The 11,259-nt window shown below is 50.9% G+C and overlaps 1 long non-coding RNA gene across 3 annotated transcripts; it reads left to right on the top strand.

The window, feature by feature from the left end:
- Positions 1–804: 804 nt before the first annotated feature.
- LOC114484448 (uncharacterized) lies at positions 805–7,597 on the top strand. 3 transcript variants are annotated; one of them, XR_003677337.2, is made up of 5 exons: positions 805–945; positions 1,140–1,352; positions 5,025–5,099; positions 5,183–6,702; positions 7,308–7,597. It is a non-coding gene; the product is annotated as an uncharacterized lncRNA (long non-coding RNA). The 3 variants fall into 3 exon arrangements; XR_008616009.1 differs by having other exon boundaries at positions 2,968–5,099; XR_008616010.1 differs by lacking the exon at positions 5,025–5,099.
- The last annotated feature ends 3,662 nt before the right edge of the window (positions 7,598–11,259 follow it).

The raw sequence follows: 11,259 nt of genomic DNA, 5'->3' as shown, positions 1-11,259 counted from the left end.
GTCTCTAACCACAGTGTGCATTTATCTATTCATTCTTTTAGTTGTTTCAGTTTTTGCTTCATGTATTTTGAAGGTCTATACTAGGTACATATATATATATAGGATAATTATGTCTTTTTGATGATTTGACCCCCTTATCAGTAAGAAATATCCCTGTCTCCAGTAACAGTCCTTGCTCTGAAATCTACTTTGTCAGATATTGATTTAGCCACTCAAGCATTCTCATAATTCATATTTGCATGATTTTATTCCATTACTTTACCTTTACCTGTTTTGCTGACTGAGACATGTTTTATTTTGAGCAACAGAAGCTGAAAGAGAAAAATTAATATGTCGTACCCAAAGCCACATTTTGCCATTCAGGACCATAATTTTTAACAAGAACTGACATTCCACTTAAGTTCTTAGATGTAGAGAGATATGAGGTCTACATTTCTCTCCGTCACTCATGTAATAATCCACATTTAGTGATGTGGCAGAAAACAACTTGTACATAATGAGCATGTTTCTTCCTATCCCACTAGAACGTTAGCATTTCTCAAATCACCAATATTCATGACTTTGACTATTACACTTTCTTATAAATACGGGCACCAACTCTGATAGTAAATAAATGGTTATCAGATGGAGGTACCGCTCTTCCTCTCTGTTTCAAAACAGCGACAGGAAATGAAAAAAGGGAAAACACCTCAGAGTTTGCAAGCTACTGACAGTGCTCCTGACCAGCACAGGAAGGAAGTGACAGTGGGGACACCTGTGCAGTTGCTCGGGCCAGGCTCTCCTTCTTCGGATGTCATGCAAATGGCATGCACAGCCACATGGAGCGGGTGACTGACAGCACGACAGGGATCATTCCGCTCGAGCCGGCAGATCATAGGCTCTAGCTGTTCATCTCTCCCTCCGCCTTTCCTTCTGAAGCCTCATTTTGGATACAAACTAAAATATGTACAGATGGCATGATATGATCTTTGTGGTTTGCTTCTAATTAATCTAGGGGTGGGGGCAAGGTGGGTGGGTGAAACAGGATGGGCGTTAATTGGGACCTGTTGGGGCTGGATCATGGGGGGCGGGTCACCATTCTATTTTTGCATGTATTTGTATTTTTCTATTACAAAGTTTTTTTTCGTTTTTTTTTAAAGAACCTTCCTCCCTCCATTTTTCTGCCTTGGTATTCTCTAAACAAAAACAAAAGAGTGATCATCTCAGCAGAAAGGACTCAACTCTACTCAAGCTGAACTAAGCCAGGAAACGTCTTACAAGTGAACTCTCTATACTAGTTCACTCGATGTGTGTTTAATGAGAAACGACGCTGCACCAAGTCCTCTTCTGTCACCAAGGAGCAGCAGGAGCAGGTATCCTGGGGGGAAGGTTGGGGGCACAAAGTGAGGGTGTGCTGTGGGGTCTGGGGCTCCGTGAGGCCTCAGTGTGGCTGGGCTGGGCTGGGCAACCTGCATCGGGAGACGTGGTCAGCGGCCTTCACACGGGCCTGGCTCACCACCAACCACATCCCAACCACGGTTCACCGTTTCACTGAAGGATGAAGAGGGACCCGACGCAACAGGGCCTTGGGGCTCCATCCCAAGGACAGGAATAACCCGGGCCAGGCCCCCCTTCACAGCCTGGCAGCCAACAGGTGCTGAGCTACCAGACTGAGGAAGCCAGCTATGCAGGAGGGGGAGGAGGCCAATTCCTGGGGCCCCTCTCCTCCTGAACTCCAGCAGGGTCAGAACTGTCAGGTGCAAAAGGAGCCAGACAGCACCCCCCTCTTGGCCATAGGAACCCAATGCTCATGCTAGAGGTACTCCCTCCTGATTCTTCCAGCAGGTACTGGGTGCCGCCTCACCGCCAGGCCCTGAGCTGGGAACCCAGAAAGCAGCATCTGGGCAGACACGGGGGAAGCGGGAGGGGAACAGGACCCCTTCAGACCACAGGAACAGCCCATGTGAAGGCCTTGAGGCGGGAGCCTGCCTGGTGTGCTGGGCACCAAGGTGGCCAGTGGGAGCAGGAGAGTGCAGGTGGTTCGGGGCCACAGCAGGGGTCTGAACAAAGAGCAGCATGATCTGCAGAGTCATGTCTCATCTCGAACACAAAAGGAGAGAAAGTCCTCGGATGAAAGACCTGATTTTGCTCGTATTTCCCACAGGCTTCCCTAGCACAGGAGCCGATGTGACAGCTGCCAGGGAAGCAGGGTTCTCACCACGTTTGGGGGCCAATTACCAAAACTAAGGTGACTGGGGACTTCCAGCTATATTACACAGATTTCTCTGAGGTGTTAGGAAGAAAGTGCCTGAATTAAAATACTGTAATTCACCCTAAGATGTAAATGAATGAAAATGAATGCCAAAGCCCTCCAGAGAAGCCTAAGAAGATGCTTACTCACCCGGCATCTCACTGGTGAAATTTCCAGCAGAATGAATCTCAGGCCGTGCCTGGCATCTACGGGGCAGTGTGTCCAGCGTACAGCATGGACACAGGAAGCAGAGCTCAGGTTCCAGGCCTCTCTAGATCACAGGATCCAGAGGCCCTGAGAAGCTCCCACCCCTGACCTCAGCTGTTGCTGCCCAGGTCCCATCTGACCCAGACTGGAGCTCCTGGGGTGGCTGCAACCCATCAGGTCTTGTCCCAGACACCCCATCCCCCCAGGATTCTGCTTACGGGCCCCACCAGGCAGGACAAACTCAGCCGAGCTCCCACTTTGGATGTTTAGCAGCCTGGCCTCTGTTCACAACTTTAAAAACATTTAGAAAATTGTCGGATTCCATTGTTATGAAATGTCCAAAAAAGACAAATCAGTAGAGGCAGAAAGTAGATGAGTGGTTCCTGAGGGCTGGGGGAGGGGAGAGAAATGAGAATGACTGCTTAACGGTCCAGGGTTTATTTGGGAGGGATGAACATGTTCTACTTGATCATGGTGATGGTTGCACAACTCTGTGAGTATAATAAAAACCTCTGAATTGTATACTATAGATGGGTGAAGTGTACGGTATGTGAATTATACCTCAATAGAGCTGCTACCAAACAAAGAAAACAAGAAAGAAGAGATGGGAGAAGCAGACAGCCCCAAGAGCCAGGGCCAGGGAGGTCTGTGAGCCCTGCGAACTAGCTCTGGAGTATGAGGCAGGGGCCAGGGCAAGACTGGGGGCAGCTGGGTATAGGGCAGGTGGCCTGGACCCCCCCTGGGGACTTCCAGCCTGGACCGTGGGGTGTTGGCAGGATCATGAGGTCAGGAGCCAGCTCTCCAAGATTCCAGTGATGGCCTGGGCCCCAGATTCCCCCTCCCTTAACAAAACCAGAGAGCAGACACAGTAAGGAAAGTCAGCCCCACTCCTGCTGTGCCACCAACAAGCACAGCACACACACTAAGAACCTTCCAGTAAGGACTCGCACCTTCCTGAAATCAGGTGTCTGCGTCTGTCATGAACGAATCACCCAGGGTCCACAGCTCTGAGGACTGGAAGAGCCCACACATTCTCGAGGACTGAGCTCTGCATTTTCTAACTGAACATCTTTGTGGCCTGCTGGCAGCAGCTCTTTCCCCACCGGTCACCTGGGACACTGAACTGATGGTGCAGCAGGGGTGAGGGGTCCCGGGATGCTCAATGCGATGGCCAGGGGAAGTCTGACCCAGGCGTGACACCCACCGTGGCATCATCCGAAGCTGCTGCAGAAGCAGAGACCCGGGCTCCATCCTCGGCGTGACCCCCAGGGAGGGTCACCTCACCCTGCAGGAGCACCGCAGGGAATGCCCTGGAGAGTGTCCCCAATCTTAAGGGGCCAAAAGCAGAGTTGTCAAGAACTTCAGAGGAGAATGAGCAGGGCCTGGTGACACCTGACATGGGCACTGGGGTGACACGGACCAAGGGGAATCCTCAGACTGCTGTCTAAAGCTGGGTGCAACCTTGGACTCAAGTGTTAGCAGTTAATATCCACATCATATAAAGAACAGTCACAACTCAAGAAAGAAAAAGGAAAGCAACTCCAAAGAAAAATGGGCAAAAGAGAGTTTTCTGATGAAAACTGACTATAGCTAATAAACATTTAAAAGATGCTAAAATTTCCAAGTAATCAATAGAAGTGATAAGACAAGCTTTATTCACCCAACAGATTAAGAAAAAGACTAAGAAAGGTGAAATCTAATGCTGGTGAAAGTGTGTGGGGGAAGCAGGCCCCCCTGGGCCAGCGGGACAGCATGTGTTAAACTCTGCAACGTGCATACTCTGACCCATCGATTCCAGCTGGAGGCCTCCAGCCAGCTCCCAAATGCACAGCAGTGAGCACAGGCACTCAAGGACATTCACTGCAGCAGGAAATCTACGGACAACCCAAATGTCCTTCAAAAGAGGAACAATTAGATAAATTATTAAGTAAATTAAACAACGCAGCATCCACAGAATAAGATACTACGCAGGCAGAGAAGACTAAGTCGAAGGAGTACGTTAACAATGGGCATCTGGAGGATGGGATTTTAGGAGAAGACTTTCAAATAACTTTGTGTTATGTTAAAATACAAAAAAATCAGAAAAAAAAATTCAAAGCAAACAGGTTGCTGAGTTGATGGTATGGACCCTTTTAGGTAAAATATAAAACCACGTCTCTGAGACAAACCTTTGTTCCCACATCGGCCTGTAGCACAGACAGCTGGCCCTCAGCTGCAGGTCAACTTCTGCCCCGGCCCCTCCACCTGCCCTCCAAGTGGCAGCCAAAATGGCAGCCTGAGGAGCCCCTCCATCCCAGGACCAAAGGTAATGCCTGAACAAGGCCTGGCAGCACACGCTGGCCTACCTCTCAGGAACCTCCCCCAACCCGCTGGTCTCAGGTCCCTCTCTCCTCCCACTCCCCACCCCCCAGCGCCCAGTTAACTCCTGGTCACGCATCAGCAATCCATTTGTGAAGCTTATTCTGGCCCTTCCCTTCCCAGTTTCCATGGCTCAAGGTTTTCATAATACCCCGTGCTGTGCTTCAAAGAGCTCCTCTCTGTCTGAAATTCAGTATTTGTGTGACATTACATTAATGTCTGTCCCCAGTTCTGAGTGCCACGAAAGCAGAGAATCGGCGCTGCACCCAAACTCCCCATAGCATCTGCAGCAAAGCTGGGCGCGGTAAGCACTGCGTGGATTAAACACTTAAACACGTGCTTAAATACTATACCTGTTTTTAAACCTTTTTATTTTGGAATTTTCAGATATACACAAAAGCAGAGAGAAGAGTAGACTGTATGCCCACAAAGCGGTCATCCAGCTGCAATAACTTGGCCGCTGCCATCTGTCTATCCACCCCCCACACCTTCTTCCTTCTTCTTGTTCTACTCAGGAAAGCTTCAGTACGTGCACGGATGCTCTCTCACGCACACAAGTGCACGTATAGAGGAGCTCTGTGTAGATACTCAGGGGTCATGGGGTACCCCGAACACACAACGAGCCTTCGTCACAGCCACCGTGAGTGCCACCCAGGCCTGTCTGCTCTGGGTCCCGGAGGCTGAGGCTGGACCCTTGGAAGGGCAGCCCCGCAGCTCAGGTGGTAAAGTTATTTGGCCGCAAGCCGAGCACCTCCGAGCACATCGCGCTGTCACACCCTTCCCGACCCGAACAAACACAAAGAGATGCACCCCTTCGAGTCACCTACTTGGCTGAACTGTGCACCTGGTCACCCTCCGGGGAGCTTCCTTCGTGGGTATTTTTCTCCCCTACACAAAGCGCGCCCACAGAGTAAATGGAGGCCGACGAAAACAGGAAAGCCCGACCTTGCAGGGACTGAGGAGCCAAGGCCCCCAGAACACAGGGCTCACACTCGAAACTCAGACCCCAGAGAAGACAAACGAGGCCACAGGCTCCGTGTCCACTTGCAAATTAAGAAATACAGTAGGGAGGGTAAACCACAGCTACCAGAAGGAGCTGCTAGCCCTTACAGGTCATGTAATGAAAAGGGACAAATGTGTTTATCCTTAGCAGTCACAAGTCATTTCACAGCTGTGACTTTCGGCAGCCACTGCTGTGGAGGCAGCACGGGCTTGTGGAACATCTCCATCACCAACTCAGGCAAAAGTCCCTATTCCCGAGGTGCACTGTCTGAAGGAAAAACAAGTTAAAGTAAAAAGACTTTTTTAATAGTCAATATTTTAAAACACATGAAAGGTGGTTGTTAAAAGCCCGATAAAAAATTCAGAGATTTATTTGCGCCAGTGCCTTATCCAGATCACAGGGCTGCTTACACTGGACTCCCTCGGCCAGATACACTGAGAGGGAATGCAGCAGAGAAGCCCAGGCTGACAGGGTCTGTGGCCACACTGAACCAGCTCCCTCCTCCCCCAATCGCCACCAAGCCGCATCTCCACCGCCACCCCCCCACCCCTGAGACTGAGAGTGATAGGCACTCAGTAGGAGATGGTAACGGGAGGAAGGTGGACCTCAGCCTTCCTGGATTAAGCCAGCATCTGAGAATCTCAGAGGTCTTTGCGTCACTGTATCTTATATTTCAGGAAAAAAATGAATTTAGAAAACTTATCTTCTACGCAGATGCCAAATCATTTTCACAAGCGGTGAGTTTTCACTGCAGCACCATCCTCCTGAACCGAGCCACCTTGGGATGCCTCTCAGTTCCCTGGGTGTAGGCACCCCGCTGGCTGCAGAGCCTACCCTCAACCTCTGGCCAACGCCCATTTCAGTAAACAGAGAAAACCCACCCGATTTAGCCTGAACAATAAGGGTAAGAGAAAGCATGCAAAGATGGGGTGTCAATGCTTAAAGTTAACGATTTTGGCTATTGAGTTACTGCTGTTCCTAGTAAGATCCCAAAGACAAAGCAAATAAGGGACAATGAGGTCAGTGGTCAGGAGCTAAGCTTCTGGGCCCAAGATCTCGAGTCAAAAGCTGGTTCTGTCTCACTGACCAATGACCTTGGAGCAGTTACTCCACCTCACTCCAGCCTGTCAGTAAAAATGGTGATGATGATCACACCTAGCTCACAAGGATGTCGTGAAGATTGAGAAAATACATACGAAGTACTATGTTTATGAAGCACTTGAGAAATATTAACAACTATTTATATTAGCCTTTGATGATTTTAAATTTGTTTTAAAAATGTGAATGAAAACACCAACTCCTCTAAACTAACTTAGGATAATTCATTATTGCTACTTCATTTAAAAAATTAATTTGTTATTTACATTGATCTGACTGGAGCTATGACATCTTTCTGGGACACAGCTCAGATAGTCAAGTAAAAGAAAAAGTTCTTCAGATAACTGTGCAGCCTCTGGCAAAATACCTACTCTCCTTAATCTTGGCTTAATCTTGTCAACTCTAAAACAGAATTAACGAGTCTACTCTGAAGAATGGTGAGGACTTCCCTGGTGGAGCAGTGGTTAAGAATCTGCCTGCCAATGCAAGGGACACGGGTTCAAGTGTACTGTAGAGCAACTAAGCCTGCGAGCCACAACTACTGAGCCTGCGTGCCACAACTTCTGAAGCCCACGCGCATAGAGCCCGTGCTCCGCAACGAGAGAAGCCACCACAATGAGAAGGCCGTGCACCACAACCAAGAGTAGCCCCCGCTCGCCGCAACTAGAGAAAGCCCATGCACAGCAATGAAGACCCAACTCAGCCCAAAATAAACAAATAAATTTAAAAAAAAATAGAATGGTGATGAGAATAAAAGTCCTTTCTCCCTCTCACGCACAGCAAATATATGATTCATTGAAAACATTCACGGTGTGTTGAGAGAAGGCAGGCCCAGGACCCTCCCGGGAGACCCCTAGGATCTTGGATCCACACGGTTAAACTCACAGTCGGCTCCTCCACGCACAGAAACGGAGGTACGCAGGTGATCACCAGGTTATTACACCATGGAAGAGCTTAGTGACCCAGTCCCAAGCCTTTATTTTAAAGCTGGCCTTACCAAGGCCATTCAGACATATACCCATGCTCAGTTTCCCTGCCACCAGCAAGCTGTCACCAGGCAGCCTCCGTCTTGCCCTGCAACTGGAGAAATCCCACTCCATGCTCATCTGCCTTTTCTGGGAGCTTAATGTGGATGACAGCCAAACCTGCACCTCTGCTTGGGTGCTCTGTTTTTAGCTTAACCTGTATTTCCTGTGTATTTCACACTGCAGCAGTTCAGCTGGATCCTGGGCACCTAGAACACTGGAAGGTGCTCAGTCCGACATTATGAGGTGGGTACTACCACACCCATTTGCATGTGAAGAGGCAAGCTTCCTAAGGTTAAGTGATCTGCCATTCTGCTTGGCTAGTAAACCATTATTAGGCATTTCCACTGGGATGTCCCCAGGGCCCCATGCACCCTTCCCGCCATCCTCCACTTCCCAGCCTGCTGCCCCCACGTCAGCTGTTTTCCTGCACTCACCATGCCCACTCTGCTCCCCACCACCACTGCCCAGGTTGTTTCCACTCGTCACCAGCACTTCCTGCAACAGCCTACAAGCTCCTCCCTTTACAGCTGTTCACCAAGATGCCCCCAGCACAAGCTGCCCCAAGCCAAATCCAAACAAGCGCTCCTGTGCATAAGGCCCTGCAATGGCTCCCCACCCCCTAGAGAATAAAACTCAAGTTCAACCTCCCATTTCAGACTTCAGCACCTAGTTCTAGTTCATCTAGTTTTACACTCCAGCATCTGCTTCTAGTGCTCTGAACACATCCCAAATGGCTTGGCCTTCCTGCTGATGTGCCTTCTGTGCCTCAGATACCCACACTGCCTGGGAATTCTGGTTTCCCTGAAGCTTGGGTCTACCTCTTCCAGGAAGCTCTCCTTGCCCCCATCTCAGGCTCAGGTAGGAACACCTGTAATGCTCCACACTACATGGATAAAGATATAATAATCTCCTCCGTTCAACTACAAATACCTTGGGGGCAGAGAGTAGGTCTTTTCCTATCTTTGTTGCTGAGTGCCTGGCACGAGGTCTGCACTCATATACACTCAGATGTCCTAATGACTCAGTCCCCCTGATTTTCCAGACCCAGACGTCATCCTAGGCTCAGCTGTGATGGGGGCCCAGTGAAGCCTGTCCATTATCATCTCCAAAATCTCCCTGAAATTCTGCTTCTATCTGCATCTCCATGGCACTTCCAGGCTCAGGCCTCATCGCTGCCGGGACTATGAGATTGGCTTCCTTCCTCCAACATCCCCTATGTACAATTACACTTCCTGTCTGCTTCCTGCCAGTTACACTACTGAAACACACATCTGACGTGAATTCCAGGCCTAAGGACCCTCCGCAGAATTCCCGCCCGCAGAAGCTTTCAAGACCCTGCACACCCTCTCCCCACGTCCCCGTCCAGGCCCACCTATTGCCTCCCACACGCCCAACGCTGGTCTGGCGGCCACTCCGATGCCCTGATGGGAGCACACCAAACCCACCCCCAAGGCTCAGTTCGGAGGTCAGCCCCGGGTGAAACCTGCGCTGACACCACCTCCTCCACGCAGGACTCACGCCTGCCCCCACCCTGACCTCTACTGCGCCACCAACACCGCTCGCAGCACCGCCAGGACAGGGCCATCCCGGCCCTCACCGACCCACAGGTCAGCCAGGCTGGGGCCTGGTTCGTCAGTTAGACGCTCACTCGCCGACAGTCGACAGTCGGCTGACCTGGCGCTGAGGCCGATGGTGGTCAGCCTCAGGATCTCAAGAGCGGTGCTAGCCCCGCACCGTGTAGGTGTCTCTCCCGCACCAGCCGCCGCACCACTCACCACAAGCCGCTTGCGCCTCTAGCTCCGCGGTGCCCCGCGCACAGGCCGCGCACGTCACGCACGCCGCGCTCATGCGCAGCTCCCTCTCTGACGCACACCCGGGCCCTGCGGTGGTAGCGGCGCCAAGGCCGCTGAGGTGTGTCCCTCAGCCCCGGGCTCGCGGGTCCAGATCTCCTGCACCTCCCCCACGGGGCGGCGCGGTGCCCCTGGTGGTGTGGACTCGAGCGCACAGTGAATTCGGGCCGCAGCCGCGGCTCCCTGAGGGCCCCGCACGTGGCCTCCTCTGCGCTGTTTCTCGGCTGAGAAGGGTCTTGGTGGCTCCTCACAGACATGTGGTGAGGTCAGTACGGGGCTGGTTAGATGGGGACGGGCTGGGGTGGGGGAGGGGGCGGCCCTCCGCGAGCGTTTTAGTGTCATTATTACTGGTTTTATTACTGTGTGTAGCAGGATGTTCAGTGGGCCTTTTCCTGTTATCCTGCGATTTACGAGCGGAGCACAGAGGCAGCCAGATGCATTCAGCGGCCCGCCTGGGAAAGGCCCGGAGCCTGTCCCAGGGCTGCCGAGCACACCTGCTCGAAGGGGAGGTGGGGGATGGCAGGAAGAGTCCATGTCTCACTGTGGTGGTGGAATTCACCAGGGAGGGTGTTACTTCTGTAAATCATACCTCAGGAAACCTGGAGAAAATTAACTTTGAAAAACCCCATTAAGAAAATGAAGGGCTGGCCACAGATTGGAAGGAAATCAAAACTCATACCTGATAAAGGACTTGTATCTAAAATACATAAAGAACTCCCCCAACCCTGTAATGAATCTGCAGAACAGATACTTCACCAGAAAAGGTATACAGGAAGGATGCTCCATCATCATCTGTCATTAGGGAGATACAAAGCCACAGCAAGCCACCACTGGGCGACGCACATCCTCTCAAATGGCCCAAATTAAGAAGACTGACAACAGTAAGTGTGGACGAGGATGCAGAGCAACTGAAATTCTCATGCCTTGCTGGCACTGGACCTCCTCTTGCTACCAGACATAATGGGTCCGTCCCTTGGGGTGCTTAGCCAATGAACACGTCAGTTACTTTCCATTAAAGCAGAAGCATTTCTTACTTGTGACGAGTACCAGACAGGAAGATAGCTCTGCAGGGGAGTTTCAAGCCTGGGACATGCATATTCATGAGAGGCTAGGCATGCTCATTATAATAAGGCAAAGGTTCCTCTAGGTTGCCAAAAACTGCAAGCAAGTAGGTAGGTGCCTGGTTGGTTGTTCACACTGTGGTATCTTGTTGACTGGAATTCACTGTAACCTTTTTGGAACATCTGGTGCCTGGAGCTTTCTACAACTTAATACTTAGTTTTTGCAAAACAAAGCACACTTTGGTTTAACCCCATCCTGTTCCTACAGAGCTATCACGCTGTGCCTGTTCCGTCTGCGTTAGTTTTATCACCCACTTTTGCAGTCTTTGGGTTTAATTTCCCAAGGGCCAGCTACGGTAGGCAGAACTCTCATGGTGACCTCCAAAGATTCCTCTACCCACCCCCCACCCCCCACCCCACCCCA

This window comes from Physeter macrocephalus, chromosome 19 (assembly GCF_002837175.3).
Source record: "Physeter macrocephalus isolate SW-GA chromosome 19, ASM283717v5, whole genome shotgun sequence".
Classification (NCBI taxonomy): Eukaryota; Metazoa; Chordata; class Mammalia; order Artiodactyla; family Physeteridae; genus Physeter; species Physeter macrocephalus.
This window is presented reverse-complemented; position numbering and strand designations above follow the sequence as displayed.